This window comes from Salarias fasciatus, chromosome 17 (assembly GCF_902148845.1).
Source record: "Salarias fasciatus chromosome 17, fSalaFa1.1, whole genome shotgun sequence".
NCBI classification, from domain to species: Eukaryota; Metazoa; Chordata; class Actinopteri; order Blenniiformes; family Blenniidae; genus Salarias; species Salarias fasciatus.
This window is the reverse complement of record NC_043761.1, coordinates 16,386,624-16,401,477: the sequence shown is the minus strand read 5'-3', so window position 1 is coordinate 16,401,477 and position 14,854 is coordinate 16,386,624. Positions and strand designations below refer to the sequence as shown.

At 46.8% G+C, this 14,854-nt stretch overlaps 1 long non-coding RNA gene and 1 pseudogene across 1 annotated transcript; both read left to right on the top strand.

Annotated features, from left to right (window-relative positions):
* The first annotated feature begins 1,141 nt into the window (after nt 1-1,141).
* LOC115404681 (metal transporter CNNM4 pseudogene) lies at nt 1,142-3,813 on the top strand (annotated as a pseudogene).
* A 2,068-nt stretch (nt 3,814-5,881) lies between these two features.
* On the top strand, nt 5,882-9,637 carry LOC115404367 (uncharacterized). The gene is made up of 3 exons (XR_003933343.1): nt 5,882-5,958; nt 6,073-6,142; nt 9,513-9,637. It is a non-coding gene; the product is annotated as an uncharacterized LOC115404367 (long non-coding RNA).
* Nucleotides 9,638-14,854: the final 5,217 nt, after the last annotated feature.

Here is a 14,854-nt window from a genome sequence, read left to right as displayed (position 1 = left end):
TCTCCTGAGTGTCTCCTGAGTGTCTCCTGTGTGTCTCCTGAGTGTCTCCTGTGTGTCTCCTGAGTGTCTCCTGAGTGTCTCCTGAGTGTCTCCTGAGTGTCTCCTGAGTGTCTCCTGAGTGTCTCCTGAGTCCAGCTGTCTCCGCTGCCTTCATGTGAACGACGGAGTTTCAGTTTTCCGCAGCAGCTCCAGTCACCTGAACGCAGCAGCTAGCTAGCGGAGGAGGAGTGTCCAGAACCCGGAGAGGAGCCGGGGTTTTGGAATCACTGGTTTCCCTATTAACTGGCGACTGGGTTTCTTTCACGTCCCTTGTTGCTGATAGATGTTAAAAACCAGACAAAAAGCCGTTCAGACCTTTAATGATTCTGATATCAACATCCGCTGCAGCAGCAGCAGGAAGTGCTACAGGAAGTCAGTCACCAGGTAACAAGGAAACCAGTTCATTTGAAACACCGTATTGATGGCTTTCTCACAGGTTTTAGCAATTGCACTCACACACACACACACACACACACACACACACACACACACAATTGCTAAAACCTGTGATAAAGTCTGTGTGTATGTGTGTTCCATTGATGAGCATTGGTGAGGAACAATTTAAGATAAATAACAAACCTCCCTTAAGTGCAAACAACAGCAGATATGTCATATATGCAGATATATGTTCAATTTGAATGTACTACTTGGCGTGCAGCATATCCAGACACCTACATCTAGATATCTGTGTCTACATGTCTAGGCGGTAGTGTGACGTCAGCGGGAGCTACGGGAGCTGCAGTGTTGTGTGTGTGTTTTATCGACTGCCGATGCTAACGCATGTTTCTGATCCCTGCTCTTGGAATAAAGGTCCTCCCGCTGCCAAACGCCTCTGGACTTCTTTCAAGCAGATTACAGAGATAAATGTTTTGGTTGTTTTGTTGACCTCTGACCTGAAAGCTTTGTTTACGGCGCCGCGCCATGCGCAGTACGGCTCATTGTTTCCGGGCTACCTGAGGCGACACACCGTGCTTTTTTTCCCCGTGAAGTGTAAAATGGACGAATATCTGTCGGATGAAGATGTTGTGGACGAGAACTTTGAATGATTTTCTCTTTAGCAAAAGCAGCATTAGCATTTAGCACTAGCTTTTTATCCAAAAGAATGAATCTCACGCCCTGTGACTGTAGCTAAAGAGCTAGCTGTCGCCATATTAACCGGTCCGTCACTACAGATGTCCGGGTGGTGCGCAGGAACAATACTTTGGTTCCGCAAGTGGCGTCCGTGCTCCTGGCGTCGAGTTATTATGAAAAATAATCGATTTTGAATATTTATGAATCGTAATTGAATCATTACGTGTCACATCGCGATTAATCTAATAATCGATGTATCAGCACACCTCTAGAAAGTAGCTGCAAAAATGAATTTGTAACAGCAAGTGGAGGTATCGCCACTTCCCTGTCGCTCCTTCGGCTTCCATGTTGGTCTGTTTACCGGTGTTGTGCACGCTGCAGACGGCCTGGCTCCGCCAGCTAATGCTAGCTAGCGAGCTACCGCTAGCAGTTCACAAGCTAGCATGAGGGATTTTATATACAACAAATCACAGAAATGTGAAAAGACACTTAGTGAACAAACCATCAAGCTAACAGCTGAAACTAACCTTTAGTCTGATCACTAGTGGAACGTCTTTGGTTTAATGGGATGATGAGGGGCTGCATTTCAATGGAGACAGAGCCCTCTAGTGGTCAGATAGCGCAACTATTAAAACTAGATCCCGTTTATAACCTGGCAAAAGCCATATTCACACGTGCAGCAACGAATTGCTTCACATGTCATTCTCGTGGTGTGTGAGAACAAATACTGCGAGAATTCAGCTTGCCGGCAAGGTTATCCCATTAAAACTGTACTAAAAAACTATTTGATATGTTTAGTTTTTTTTGTTACAAAAGTGTACTTTATTGTTCATTATCTTTTACCTCATTTTTAAAAGGAGATTAAAGCTTAGATCTCTGAACAAAAAATTGTTCTCAAGCAGCTGTATTATTCACTCAGGTTATAGATATTAAAGTTAAATTGTTTTTGTTCTAAATTGTCCTTTAAGTGGTAACCAGCTAAGTTTGCATTTTTATTGACCCTTTTTAATAATCTGGTGTGTTTAGATTTTGTTACAAGAGTGCTCTCTATTGCTGTTCATTACTTTTTATGTTTGTGTTCATTGCACATTTTGATTAGAAAAAAACCTGTAGTATTTACTAGGGATGTGCGATACCACTTTTTTTCAGACCGATACCAAGTACGAGTACTTCATCTTCAGTACTCACCGATACCGATACTTGCATACCGATACTTTATACACATAAAATTTAAAATAATGCAATGAGATTATTTTTGAAAATGAATCTTATTTCCAATAAAAAGGCAGCCCAGCCACTATGTTTAAGTCCAAAATAATAGTCTGAAAAATAAAACAAGCAACTCTGAGTTTGCACTTATTTAAATGAAATTAAGTGCAAGATAAAACAATTTCTCTGAGTTTTACACTTTACATAAACTAAGGTTTTTAAATGTACTAATTTGAATGATTTTTTTTTATGAACTAAAGTCAAAGATAGAACAACCCCTGAGTTTAAAGAGTTGCTGGTGTTATTTGTGCTGCTCTCGGATCTCTGCTCTTCAGTTTCTCGGTCTTCTGCAGAGTTTGCCGTCGAGTTGCTGCCGGAGTTTTCTTTTTTTTTCCAGCACAACAGCGTCAGACTCTCGTCCACAAGCTTCACTCTGAGGTGTTTAAACAAATTACTAGTGGTAAATGAACAACATCGCGCACCTCCTTTAGCAATTTTAGCATTGCAGAATTAGCATTCTGCAAAGCTCGGCTCGTTTTCACTTATATAACAGAATTTCCACCCCGGCGGTTCTGGTGAGACGAGCAGCCGCTCTGGATTCATCCTGTTGTCTCTGCTCTGGATGAGACTCATGGAGAATCAACCTGCTGCAGTGCAGCCCTGCGCCTGTCAGCTCCAGAGAGGAGCTTCTTCCTCTTTCATGTTTGTCGGCAGCTTGCATCCCATTTGGTTGCACTACCGCCAACTGCTGGTGAGGAGGGCTTACTACGCGTGGGGTTTTCTTGCCGTGAGTATCGGCGGCTGGTATCGGTAGCCTTCACGAGTACCTGATACTTTGAAATAAGGCCAGTATCGGCCCGATACCGATACCTGGTATCGGTACTCGCACATCCCTAATATTTACATTAAAGCCAGTTTCTTTCGCTTAAATTGTCTTTTTTTCTTTTAGGGTTTTACATGTTTAAATACCTTTTATACGTTTTATGTGTTTAACATTGGGGGAAAAATGGTCAAACTTGCAAATTAGTCTAGAAAAATCAATATAAAAGAGAATCGTGATAAAATTGTGATCGTGATATTAATTTTAAAAAATCGTGATATGACATTTTTGCCATATCGCCCACCCCTAGCGCAGAAGACCGACAACACCCTGGTGAAGGAGGTCAACATGATCTGAGGCGTGCTGGAGCTGCACACCGAGAGGGTGGAGGACGTCATGACGCCCATCAACAACTGCTTCATGGTCCACCGCCACACCATGCTGGACTTCACCACCATGTCAGAGGTCAGGGAGAGCGGCTACATGCGGATCCCGTCTGCGAGGACGAGCACTCCAACACCGTGGACATCCTGCACGTCGAGGACCTCGTCTTCGTGAACCCGGACGACTCCAACACCCTGAATTTCATCACTGTCGTCAAGCACCCAGTGCACGATGTCTTCCACGACACCAAGCTGGACGCCATGCTGGAGGAGCTGAAGAAAGGTCAGTAGACGCTTCGCCTCGGAACCGCCAAAAGTGAATTAACTGGTTTAACCATAAACTTTTATTGAATTCAAGAATCATGAGTTTGAGGAGAACGTGGAACTGACCGCTCTGTCAGTCCCCCCCCCCCAGGAGAGTCCCGCCTGGCCATCATCCAGAAGGTGAACGGCGACGGCGAGGGCGACTCCTTCTATGAGGCTCTGGGTCTGGTCACCCTGAAGGACGTCATCAAGGAGATCATCAAGTCAGAGTCCGACCTCGACGGTCAGTCTGCGTCCTGAAGCGAACGGACCAGATCTCCAGCCTCCTTCCTGTGTGTGTGTGTGTGTGTGTGTGTGTGTGTGTGTGTGTGTGTGTGTGTGTGTGTCATCACTCACCTGTGGCAGCCGCTGGGGGAACACCTTCACCTTGGACTTGCTCTCGTGCTTGAGGGCGGAGAACTCTCTCTTCTTACTGGACACCACCTTTGTGGTGCGGTTGTCAGTTGAGGACACACACACGCACACACACACACACACACACACACACACACACACACACACACACACACACACACACACACACACCCCGGGTGTTGCAGTCCTGATGATTGTCCTCTCCATCCCTCCTCCTCCAAGCAGAGGTGAGTCTGTCCAGCCCGTCTCAGATCTCGGGGAAGGTGCTGCAGCAGCCCGGCGTGATCCAGGAGATCAGGTTCAACCAGAAGGACGAGCTCGTCGCGCATCGCTACATCTACCAGCGGGGCAAAGCCGTGGCTACTTCCTCCTCATCCTGCAGCTACGGGTCTGACCCGGATGACAGCTTCGCTGCACGCCGGTGCTGCGGCCGTGTCCTCGTCACCTCCCTGCTGTCCCGGCCCGTCGGCAGGCTGCGTTCCGGGCCAGGAGATCGGCACCGGGTGCAACCGGAGCGGTGGTGGAGGGGCGCGTTTCCCAGGGGTGAAAGTAAGATAAGATTCTTGCAGGAACTGTGCAACTCAAAAAAATTTTTTAGTTTGTGCACAAAGCGTGCGAGCATCGTACAAAACAGATATTGATAAATCCTGCTCTTTTTTGACATTCTTGAAAGCATAATATTTTTTTAAGTTGCTTGATAATTATTTTTAATGTTTAAATACAATACATATTGTAACAGCGGCAACGGCCTATTCACCACAAAGGCGACGATGGAGGAGGACTGCTGCACTGCAACTCATCGTAAGCTTTTGTTTTTCTAACGACTACTTGATATTGAGAGCATGTCGCTCGCACCGAACCGCCCTGACACAGAGGCCACCTCACTCTCACACCGACCCTTCTCACTGTTGGTCCAACATAACGGAAATGAAACTTAACATAAAAAGACCAGAAAAAAGGCATCAACACATAGAAAAACAATAACTTAACAAACTTTAACAAAACGAAGTACATTTTAACACATTTTAACACAAAATACATCTTGAAACGGCCCGAACAATCCCCTCCCATGATGCCTTGCGGCACCAAACAGTATGGCGGCCCCCAGCGGCGCCTGCCGCCGCAACAATATGTGTGATATATATATAATATATGTTGTTTTTAGTTAAATGTTTTTTTTAATTATTTTTCTTTGCATTTTTGACCTGTCCTGGTTGTCTCTTGAGACGGGGACGGGGGGAGTGTCCTTACATCACCGAGGCAACCAGCCATCCAATGAAAAGAAGCATTGAGTTTACCTCACTTCCACTGTGCTTGTATGAAGCAGTGATGCTGCTGCATGACAGAGAGATGGAGAATATTTTACGACGCGTGAACCCTCACAATTTATTACTTGTGGATTTATGTTTTGTTTATTTTGCAAAAATGACGACCCTGTTGTCTGCAAAAAACACACAACAGTGGACATTGGATTAACGTTACGCTGCAGCGAGAGACTGCCGCTACAAGCTGCAACCTGTCACGGTAAGCGAGTGCTCCAGTGCTCGTCAGGCGCAATAACCTTGTTCAACACGTCACAGAAGATGTAGTCTGGAGATGAGTTTTATGTATTCATCAATTTTACACTTATTTTGGTAAAATTTGCTTGAAAAAAGAAAGGGCTCGCTTTGTATGCATGAGGGAAAGTTGCTTTTCAGAGGCGTTCCGGGGCGTTCCAGTAGAAGAGGCCAGGATATTTCTTACCGGCACGGCGCTCCGGTGAGTTCCGGTGCGTTCCGGTGCGTTCCGGATTACTCTCACCTCTGGTGTTTCCTCAGCGAGCAGCTTCAACCTGACACCAAAAATACAATTCTGACTCCTCCTGTTCCTCAGATCCAGGTGCCACCATGATGAAGGGGGAGGAAGAGGAGCGGCCCCTCTCCACAGCAGCCGCCTGAAGGAGGTTAGTTACAGTTTAGTTACTACTGACTGCTTCACACACACACACACACACACACACACACACACACACACACACACACACACACACACACACACACACACACACTCTGTCTCTCTTTTGCACGGCGTCCGTTGCAGGGCTCATTCCTTGTGTCCTTGTCCCTCCTGTCCCTCTTGTCCCTCCTGTCCCTCCTGTCCCTCCTGTCCCTCTTGTCCCTCTTGTCCCTCCTGTCCCTCCTCTCCTTCCTCTCCCTCCTGTCCCTCCTGTCCCCCCTGTCCCTCTTGTCCCTCTTGTCCCTCTTGTCCCTCCTGTCCCTCCTGTCCCTCCTGTCCCTCTTGTCCCTCCTGTCCCTCCTCTCCTTCCTCTCCCTCCTGTCCCTCCTGTCCCCCCTGTCCCTCTTGTCCCTCTTGTCCCTCTTGTCCCTCCTGTCCCTCCTGTCCCTCCTGTCCCTCTTGTCCCTCCTGTCCCTCCTCTCCTTCCTCTCCCTCCTGTCCCTCCTGTCCCCCCTGTCCCTCTTGTCCCTCTTGTCCCTCCTGTCCCTCCTGTCCCTCCTGTCCCTCTTGTCCCTCCTGTCCCTCCTGTCCCTCCTGTCCCTCTTGTCCCTCCTGTCCCCCCTGTCCCTCGTACCCCCTCAGCTGCTCATGTCCGTCTTCATGTCTCTGGTCTGAACTGGACATCCTAAAGAAAAGAACCCGTCCAGTTTTTAGTCCAATGTCCCTGAAGTCCATCCTTCATTTAGAAGCTTTTAGTCTCAGTTTTAACTCGATACCATTTTTTGCCTCCCGATACCGATTCCGATACTTTTACCGTTGGTATCGGCCGATCCCGAGTACCGATCCGATACCAGTATATTATAAGATAACAGCAGGCCTCGCCTGCAGGACGGTCACATGATCATCACTGTGGTGAGGCCCGGCTCAGGATAAACCCTCTAAAACATGAATCACTACAGCAGATTCAAGCCATTTATTTTTAAACAGAACGGTATAAAAATAGCAGTGCAAATACAATTGAACTAAATCAATCTGGGAATAATTATTATTTTCAATAACTTAAAGGTGCATTAAGGAGTTTTTCAACTTTAAAAATACTTATTTTCCACCATAAATATGTTACACATTTTTAATGCTGTGTCCAATGTGCCCTGACATATTCATTACCAGAACCTCTAACAGGCTAAACTGTCACTGGAAAGTCACAGTGCCGGTCCGGCACCAGAGTTTTTTTGGGAGAATTAGAAAGGAATGACGTAATGCGCGCTCCGGCTGGCCTGATTTAGTTACGTTTTGTTTTGTCCACCATTACTCCGCCAGATGCTTAGTGAGCAACAGCTGAGCAGGATCTTCCAGGAAGTCAGAACAGACTGGCTTCTAGCACTGCAGCTCCACACAGACTCCACCAGGGAGAAGACACTGACATCTTACTGGAGCTCTGCTAAACGAGCGAGGAAGGAGTTCCCCTCTTCCGTGCACGCGAGCCACAGGCACGAGTGTTTCACTAAGCTGCATTACGCCCAAGGCCTGCAGGGGGCGCTGTTTCACATAAAACGTGCAAACTCCTTAAGGCAGCTTTAAAGTGCAGCCTCGGGCTGGGCGATGTAGCCAAAAAGTTAAATCTCAATTTTTTTTTTTTTTGCTTGAAATCCGATAAACGATTTTGATCGATCTTTTTCTGTGTAAAGAAGCACAATTAAACATTTTTCAAAAATAGGATCTTTTATTGAATGAGAAAACGTCAGCATTTGCCTGTCTAGGCAAAATAGTTATTACTGAGGTAATTTTAACAAAACACTTGCATGGGCACCGCATTGAAACAAAGAAATAAAAGGAAAACTGGACAAAAAACAATTTATAAAAAATCCCACACAGCTCGAATTCAAGCGCTGACAAAACACGCGATTTAAGTGTCATTTTCATTTTTATCATACCGTAAATCCTCTAATGACCTGTATTCCATTAAAGAAACCGTCTCCTTTAATGACCGGGGGCATCTTTGAAGAAAGCTCATAAAAGCTGCTTTTTTTAATGTCTTTTCTTTTTTTCTGTGAAGCGCTACGACGCTGTACTGACAGTAGTCTGTGCTACAGCGCCAGTCCTCCTGGTATGGCCACTGTGTGTAGTACACGCGTCTGGTAAAAATGGCGGAGGGACAGAAAACTCGATGTTGAGATTTAATTATTTTCACATCGATTGAAAAAATAAAATTGAATTAATCAAATTAATTCGATACATGGCCCAGCTCTAGTGCAGCCCCAATATTTTTAAATTAAAAGGGAATTTAAATAGAACAATATAAAATCTAGGAATATAAGTTGTTTAGTGCTGTCAGTTTACTTCGTGATTAATCCAGTGAGGTCTGCCAATTGGGTCAAAGAAAAGAACTAGAGGATAATAGTCTTTTTCCTGACATTGGGACTGATTTATGAGGATTAGATTCTTCATTGCGATTAATCTCAACTTTAAAAAAGTTAATTGTTGACAGCTCTCCATGAATTAATCACGATTAATTGCGATCAATGCGATTAAATTGCGATCAATGCCATTAAAACTGACAGCACTAAAGTTGTTGCATTTTTAAATTGAAGTGCAGACACAATACTGTAAAATGAAGGCATTTAGATAAAACAGTATAAATAACAGCAGTGCAACAGTAACTTCATGAACAAATGTAGAAATATTGTTTTAATTATGATGCAAACATAATATAGTAAAATGAACAGGGCATTTAAATAGAGCAGTAAAAAAAGCGGCGATGAGGGGAAAAATAATTTCCTTCTCCTCACACAAGAAGAAGAAAGAAGCCTCAAGAACTTTGGAATTGGAATATTATTGTTCATGTAATGTGAAATGTGTGTAATTGTACATTTCTTATTTGATGTGGTGAGCATACATCCACATAGCTTCATGGTCACACAGACTCACTCAGCAACAGGAAGTAGCAGTTTGTTTGGGAATGAGGACGTAGTGTGGGCTGATGTAATGGGTTTGTAGTTACTGAACTCCCACAGAACGTCTCATGCGTAACACCCGTTGTTATCAGAACATTTGTAATGTGTTCCTGGTCACACAGACTGAACATTACAAGTTAAAACATAGTCTTGGCTGATTTTACGATTTTATTAATCACAGCAGGACAACTTAAAAGTCAAGTGCACACAAACCACACACACAGCTTTTTACAAGAAAACGTCCAGTGTTCTTCAAAAGCTACAGCTTCCTCTGGTGTATCAGGCTGTACACACGAAACATGAGGTCTGGCCTCTCGTCCTCGGCCCTCGACGTAAAAGGTCGGCCACCGTTTGCCCGAACCTCGAGCTGTCGTCCGCCGCTTGCACAAGCCTCTGATGCAGCTCCGTCCTGTGTTCCTGCAGGTTGTCATCTGCCGCAGCATCGGGACGTCCTGTTGTTGTTGTTCCCTCTTTCTTTAGCGCCGAGGAGCGAGGAACTCCGGAGAAAGAGGACGAGCAGGCACTGCAGGAGACGCTGTGAGAGCCGGAGACCGGGAGGACGACCGGGAGGACGACCGGGAGGACGACCGGGAGGACGACCGGGAGGACGAACGGGAGGACGACCGGGAGGACGACCGGGAGGACGACCGGGAGGACGACCGGGAGGACGAACGGGAGGACGACCGGGAGGACGACCGGGAGGACGACCGGGAGGACGACCGGGAGGACGAACGGGAGGACGACCGGGAGGACGACCGGGAGGACGACCGGGAGGACGAACGGGAGGACGACCGGGAGGACGAACGGGAGGACGACTGGGAGGATGACCGGGAGGACGACTGGGAGGACGACCGGGAGGACGACCGGGAGGACGAACGGGAGGACGACCGGGAGGACGACCGGGAGGACGACCGGGAGGACGACCGGGAGGACGAACGGGAGGACGACCGGGAGGACGACCGGGAGGACGAACGGGAGGACGAACGGGAGGACGACCGGGAGGACGACCGGGAGGACGAACGGGAGGACGACCGGGAGGACGACCGGGAGGACGAACGGGAGGACGAACGGGAGGACGACCGGGAGGACGACCGGAGGACGAACGGGAGGACGACCGGGAGGACGACCGGGAGGACGAACGGGAGGATGGCGTCGATGACGAGGAGGCCGTGTCGCTCTGGGCTGAACAGGACTGGCTTTAATACCAAAGGGAAGGCTGTATTAGTTAATGTGTACGATAACAAACAACAACCTATACAACGTGTATTTCGGCGTAAGCACAACACAAACCTTTTCCGTATAGTTCAAGTCTGTTTCCCGGTGTTTCAGGTGCGGCGCTAGCCAGGACAGAAGATGGAAATAGGGCAGAAGTTTGGGCCGCCCGGGTCTCCACTTCTTGATGCCATTTTTTTACGCTGCCGCACGTATTTGTGACGGAGGTTCTTCCACCTCTTCATGCATTCATGCACCTCCATCCCGCGTTTACTGAGATTTCCCTCCAAGAATTGCTGGCCATCTGGCAGTCCTTGTAGTGCCGCGACGACGTATTGTACAGGTGGTCGTACTTCCCTATCTCCTCGATGAGTGTCTCCTCGGCTTGATCCATTACGTTGTTCTTTTCTCTCACTGCAAGATCTCGGAAAATGGCGGTCTTGTTTTGGAGCGAACTGCAGGGCTTCGATAAAGCGGATATTACGTAAAGACCAGGGAAACTACGTTCTGAGCGGACCAATCACAGCCCTCGACGTTCACGTCACCGGTCAGGATTTTTGGGAGGTGTGCGTCAAACCCTAGCGTGAGCGCTGCGTAGGGTGCTACGTAGACGGCGTAGGAACGGCGTCGCTGCGACAGGGAAGCATACAAAGGCCTTAAGGGTGTATGAGTGTGTCAGAATGGGAGTGTGTTAGGGTTGACTGTGTGTGTGTGTGTGTGTGTGTGAGAGAGAGAGAGAGAGAGTGCTTGGGGGGGCTGGGCGGGGGAGGGAGAAGGGATGGGAAGGAGGAGGGGGGTGCTGGGGGGGGCTGGGGGGGGCTGGGGGGTGGAAGTGGGGTGGGCTTCGGGAGGCGGGGGGGGGGCTCAGTGGACTCAGTTAAATGGTTTTCCTGTGGCGGGTTAGACTAATAATGATCTGTTGTAGGGGAGGGGAACAAAACAAGATGCCCTTTGTCACACCCTTGTAGTAGTAGCTGATTGTGTCGAGTTGCTTTCCAAAAATAAATAAATAAATAAATAATAATAATAATAACAATCTCTTGGGGTTCTGTCAGTCCTGGTGTTAGCTATCAATTTTTTTGTCCATTTCTCTGTTAGTTATGAGCAGAGGTGCTCATAAGCTGGTGCGCATGCGCTACCACGTTAAAAAACGCGTACCTGATGAAACATTGTGACGCTCATTTGCGTACCGAGTAGTGCTGTGACGTTCGATGTTCTGTTCTTCCTGTTGGTAGGCGTGGGAAACAAATGTATTTGAAAATGTGAGGACCAAGCAACAACCCAAGGTTCTCCCCTGAGGACCAGACAAAAATATTATGTGCACCCCTGGTTATAAGTGCTGTGGTCATGGACTGTTCTCTGTCACATGTGATATGTCGTATTGGGAATATATATATATATACATACACACATATATGTGTTATGCAACTCCCCCCCCCCCCCCCCTCGTTCCCCTCGGGGTAAAAAAAAAAAAAAAAAAAAAAAAAAAAACAGTTAAAAAAATAGTTCAGCAGCAACTTAAAGCTAGGGTTGGCGATCTTGGAAAACTAGCGTTAGCATGTAGCATCTCCCCAAGGCTCCGCCTAGCTAGCTCCGCCCAGCTCCCACCCCATTGGAGGAGCTCCCTTTGGGAGCGGAGACGCGGAGACGTTCGCGGTGCGCGCGGCACTTCCTGGCCATCTTCTCCGTGTGACGTGAACGTGGGAAACAGAGCGTTTTCACGGTATGGGAGGGGCTGCCTCTCTGAGCAGCAGAAAAACGAGGAAAGCTCAAACACACAGGCACGAAGGAAAAAAACGCTTTAGGGTGTTTTTGATGAGAACATAACTATATAACAAGGTTAAAACATACAAAAGGTGAATTTTGCCTGATACAGCCTCTTTAAAAGATTACTTTACAAAATGTTCGGGTCCAAAACCAACCTATGAAGTTACATTCCAAAAAAAAAAAATCCAAAGAGCGGAAGCTGCACTCTAAACAAAAAAAAGAGGCTTAGCGGGCGCTGTACGTCTGTCAGGTGATCCGTTCTTCCTCTTCTGAAAAGCAGCGAGTTGCAGCACAGCGGCAAAGAACTGTGTCAGAGCTAACGACCAGCAGGTGGCGGTAGTGCAGCCAACGGGATGCAGGCTGCCGTAAAACATTACAGAAGAAGAAGTGTCGGCGCTATCGGAGCTATCGGAGCTAACGGAGCTAACAGAGCTAACGGAGCTAACAGAGCTAACGGAGCTAACGGAGCTAACAGAGCTATCGGAGCTAACGGAGCTAACAGAGCTAACGGAGCTAACGGAGCTAACGGAGCTGACCAGTAAATAGATTACTGATTTAATTGATGAGGTGTGTCGGCTCGGTGCCTGGACTCCAGGACTCTCCGATACCGATGCAGCATTTTCGGCAGTATTGGCGCAATTTCCGATCCTGGTATCAGAACAACTCCAGTTTTAACAAACGACACCACTTTTTAAAAGCTGTTGAAGAACCAGACTCTTTGCTCTGTTTGTCTCTTTGAACCTGTTTTCCTGGAAGCTGCGGCCGATTGACCTTTTCACCTTCTGTGGCTCTTCTGACCTCCGGAGGTCAGGCCCCTTCTGAAGATCAGTGTGGAACTCAGATTAAGTTAAAAAAAAAAACAAAAAACCCTAAAACCCTGATGTGAATGTGAGGAGTTCCGGTTTACAGGATACGGAGTCGTCCAGACGCTCGCGGGGGCGCGTGCACGTGTCGGCGTGCACGTGACCGTCTGGACCCAGACGTCCTCGGGGCCGCGCTCCGTCAGCAGCATTAATGATTCAGCCGCTGCTCTGCGGCGGGTTCAGCTGTGTGTGTGTGTGTCCTGTAGCATTTTAATGCCATCCTCATAATACAGCCAGTGTTAAAGTGTGTGTGCACTGAGCAGCTGATCGTGTGAAGGTAATGTCAGAGTCCAGTCACTGATCACCGATTCATCCTGTAGTACTGAAATGACGGAGTGTCTTTCTAAAGCGATGCTGTGTAAACATCTGATCCGAACAATCATCATGCAGATTTTATAACCCCTTCACTCCTCACCCACACAAAATTACAGAAAAGAGAAGATTACAAAGAAGTTAAACAAACATGTAAACGAACACACATACACAGTATTGCATTAACATTGCTGTGGTCTTACATCCCACATCCTGATGCTGTCTGATGGATCTTGGCCCGTTGTGAAGTGAGGCAGACCAAGCAGAGCAGCGGTCCTCCTCTCATTTGAGGCCTACAAGACATGAGACATGACAAGAGACATGCAGCAAGATGAAATGTTTTAACAAACATAAGAAATGGTGCCTGATTTTCTAGCCATCCATACTTCCACTTACGTCTGTCTCTTTGAGAGGCTGCTTCTTTCCACACTTCGTTGCTGTTTTGTATATCTCCAGCAGTCTTGGGACAGACAGAAAATAATCAACAGGACACCGTCCACATTGTCTAACATAACATGATTAAATCTCTTTGTGGGAGTAATGCACAGCTGTGTGATTAGCTGTCTCTCATGGAACAGAGCTGGCCATCGGGAAACGAGCTCTGTGATGTGTGGTTGATCTCCAGTGATCGCTTTGGGACGCTGGGGAAACATGGCAAGTAGGGCTGGACAAAACTTCGATATCAATACATACCGCGGTATATTTTAATTCAATAACGGTGATATGAGTTTAAAACACGTTTTCGATATAGTGCATTACAGTATGCGTTTAACAATCACTAACTGCTGTCAAGCCGAACAGAAAGTGCCGCAGAGAGTGATCACTACCCGGCACACCACAGCTGGCCGTCCTCGGCTCAGGCTACCAGCTGAGCTCCTCCGGTAAGTTTGAGCTCCAAAATGAGAACTCCTGATGTAAATGCGACTGAACAAGCTTCACAAGCTAATCTGTGGCACGAAATAATGAATCCTGCGCTCGAAATACTAATTAGTGGCCACGAATTAGGAATATCATTCACTGAACAGTCCAGTAAAGTTAGCAGCATGTTGACAGATGTGGACTTTCAGTCTCAATAACTCTTTAACTGAACGTCAGTAACACACAGAGGAGCCTCCATCCCATCGCTGTGAGCTGGACGACAGGCTGCAAGCTCATTTTCATTAAAAGTATCTGTCTATGAAGCAGCAGAAACAAAGCTGGTAGTTCTGCGGGGTTCAGGGACCGGCTGCAATTTACAAGAAGCTGCAACAGTGAAGACAAATTCCACAAGAAAAAAAACAGTACAGGGATTCGCTGCAGTGTCACCATAATCACTACAACCTGAAGTAATTCTGTACTTAACCTTAGTAATTCTGAGCTCTTTCATTTTACTTCCTGGTTGAACCTTTGTTTGAATCCGCAACAATAACATAACTGTATTTAAGTGTAAAGTTAAAGCTATTTATATTGAAAAAGGTGAAACTTACGTTTATTCGACAGTGATTTCATATTTCTTAAATAAAAGGTAAACATTTAATTTGTTGTAGTTTTTATTTCTAAATGTTATACTGGAGGAGCTTCCTGGATAAATACTTTCTAGTTTTACAGGTAGTACATTATGTACATGATTCT